The sequence below is a fragment of the Bipolaris sorokiniana genome, assembly GCF_000338995.1.
Source record: "Bipolaris sorokiniana ND90Pr unplaced genomic scaffold COCSAscaffold_14, whole genome shotgun sequence".
Classification (NCBI taxonomy): Eukaryota; Fungi; Ascomycota; class Dothideomycetes; order Pleosporales; family Pleosporaceae; genus Bipolaris; species Bipolaris sorokiniana.
The window spans coordinates 1,242,227-1,245,796 of record NW_006911908.1 but is presented as its reverse complement, the minus strand read 5'-3'; positions in this window follow the sequence as shown (position 1 = coordinate 1,245,796).

Sequence of the window (3,570 nt, the reverse complement as noted above, 5' to 3'; positions counted from 1 at the left end):
AAAATTAGTAGTTAGTAGAAGTACTTAGTTAAGTAGTAAGAATAGCCTAAGAGCTATAATACTTAGAAATCTAAAGAAAACCTAACGAACTATAAGTCACTAGTATGTAAATACTACTAAAAGCACCTAAAGAAGTAAGAGAAAGCCCCTTAAAAAGGAAGAAGTAATTAAAAGAAGAATTAAAAGAGTCAGCCTATAACTAGCCTAGATTAGTTAATAATTTAGATAGCGGTAGTTTAATAATAGGAAGGCCCGTACCTGGAGTAGAGCTCCCCTTAGCCTACTCTTTCGCACGATCTTAAAGACTTAAGATAGTATAATCTTAGTTAGTAAATTCTCGTTCCCGCGCTTTAACCTCTAGAAGCTTATAACGGAGATAGGCGGTCTCTATCACGGCTTAAAGTTAGCGTTTCTTAGCACGAGCAATTTCGAGACGTTTCTACTACTTTTTAGCTTTAACTTTCTCCCACTCTTTCTTAGACATAAAAAGACTATACTTAGTAGAAACAGAAATATAACTAGTATAACGACTAGTCGCTATATCTACAAAATACTAAAGATTCTTCTCTTTATAACGTTTATAATAAAAAGTTATTTTACGACCTTATTCTCTTATATAGTTAGTATAAGCCTGGCGTTAAGAAGTTAAATTCTAAGTATAAACGCGATAGTTTAACTAAATCTTTAGTATAGTTAGGAAGGCTATAAGGTAGAGGCGGCTATAATAAGTAAGCAGGCTCTAACCTTATATGCAGCCGGCGTCTCAACACGCAGTATAAGAAAATAATATCCTAGGGTATTAAGATAATAGCTCTAAGAGGGGAGGTAATATTATAAGTAATAAGAAAGATTCTCTCCTTAATAAATAATAAGATAGCTAAAGGCCTATAGACGTCCACATTAGAAGGTAATAATTATTGCAGGGCGAAGATCACGTAACTAGCTTCACGCTAAGAATAAGTATTCCGCACTAGTATGTAAGGACACTCTCATATATAACTAGATAGCTTTAGGGACTTTAGAGGATATAAGGATTATTTCGTAAAGACTATAAAGCTAGGACTAGAAGCAATAAGAATATAAGGATAGATAGATTTTATTATTTACTCTCGTTGTAGTTAACTTAAATTATACTTTCTTACTAGTATCTTTACTTAACAAGATTATCGCAAGTTAGTCTATTAAATAGATTAGTCTTGTTAAAACCCTCCTTAAGCACGCCAACTCCACTGCATCGCCAGATAAGCCTCACGGAACACTAACGTAATACTTACCTACCTTAGTGCGGACTAGGATAGAGAAGTATAGACCTATACCCCATGTAACATATAGCTATACGTCGGGTGATGCTAAGAGATACCTTAAACCTAAGTACCTATTAAAGATAGAAGGGTACTAGTTTAAGAATGCGGAGAAAATAATTAAGCTACTTAGATTATACTTTATAACTAGTAATAAGTAGGCGGAAAGCTAAGCTACTTTCTATAATCTGCTTATAAAAGATAGAGAGCCGTTTTTAGAGTTTAAAGCTTATTTTATTAGTCTCGCTATTAAAGAATATATATTAGAACTAGAGTGGCCCTTCTATCTCTAGTAGAAGATTAGCCTAGCTCTACAGGTTCCTAATATAGCTGTTAAGCGTTTCTTTAATAGCTCCTTTAATAAGATATATAAATATCTTACTACTTTTAAATTAGAATAATAATTAGCTCCTATTATAGTATAATTAGAGTGATAGACTATCTATACTTTAACTACAAAGCCTAAGTTAGCTACCTATTAGACAAGAGAGTATCGCCTACCCACGCACGAAGTAAGGTCCGACCCCGCTCTAACCCTACCTCAGGCTTTATTAAGTATATCTAGGTCTATCTCTAAGATACTAGTATCAGAATGCTAAGCTACTCCTAATAACTACTACTACTATAGTAAGCCTAGACACTTTACGAGCGACTATACAGTCTCTTAGATAAGAGAGATAGAAGCTATTTAAGAGGAAGATATATTTAAGAAAGCCGCAGAATACTAGTTAGATAAGAACTAGTTAGGAAATAGTAAAGCCTAGAAAAACGCTCCGCTCTAGGCATTTATAAGTATAACCTTACTAAGATTAATCTATTATACTTATTTAGAGAAAAGTACTTCTAAGTTCTTACTATTCTTTATTTAAAGGGCTATAGTGTTAGCCTATAGTTACTAGTTAATACTAGCGCCTAAGGTTTCTTATTTTTAAATTCTATAATTACTCGTATAATCTCTAGTTCGCTTTAGGTTCCTATTTAAAGACTGCCCTTTAAGATTATAGTTAAAGAATGGTAAAATTAGATATAGATAAGAGTTAACTAATATATCTAGTTATACCTCTCTATTAATAGCTATAAGATCTATAACTATCTATTTATTATTATAGATTTAGGATTACAGAATTGTATTATTAGTATTAAGTAGCTACGCTGATTCTAGCTTTAATTAGATATGGTTTAGAACTAAATTATATAGCCAGCTAAGTACCTAGTAACTTATAACTCTACCTTACCTATCTTAGTATAGTTAAAATAACTAGCTATTAATACTAAGGCTACGAAGGATATTAAGAGACGTAACGCTCTCTAGGAGAAGAACGACTATTAGAGAAGAAACAGTCTAACTACAACTAGTATTTAACGGAACTATAGCCTTCTTCGACTCTCTAAAGCCTATTCTCTACCTCTAGCACCTAACTCTACTCTAAAACCTATTTAACCTGCACTCTCTTCCTCTCCTTTACCTCGTATCTTACTTATTTCTACTAACGCCTTCTACTATACTATAAAATATAAGAAAAATAAGTTCTTTATAATAAGTATCTATAAGATTAATTATATCCTAGAAAAGAGATAACTAAAAGATAATTCTAAAAATACTAAGTTAGTTTAGAACTAACTTCTATCTATCTACTACTTGTACTAAGATATATTTAGTAAGACTACCGCTAATTAGCTATCTAAATACCGCCCGTATAATTATAAGATTATTCTTACTAAACCTCTACTAAATTAGTTTAGTTCTCTATATAAGTAGAGCACTAAAGAGCTCTAAGCGACTAAGGCGTTCGTTATATGTTACACGGGGTATGGGTCTATACTTCTCTATCCTGGTCCGCACTAAGGCAGGTGAGTATTACGTTAGTGTTCCGTGAGGCTTGTCTGGCGATACAGTGGAGTTGGCTGTAACGGTTCGAGTACACACTGAACTAACATCCGAAAGGGATCCGAACATGGGCACGCACTAGCCGAGGGCAGATCTGCTGATATAAAACCCCACCTTCTCCATACCGTAGCTCGATAGATTTTTGATATCCTTTCGTACAAGGCCTATAGGTGTCTATTCGAATCAAGGCTCGTTTGATGTCCCACGCACTCCCATATGCCTCTGAGTGACGCTACTGCCGATACTGATCCGAGTAGTCTTGCCTGCGCCGTTACATTATATCAAAAATCTCACCACCGCCGGTGACGGCATTCAAACAATATCGCAGCTGTCTGTTCAGACTACATCCAAAACCAAGTGTTTCCGGAGTTGATCCGGAAC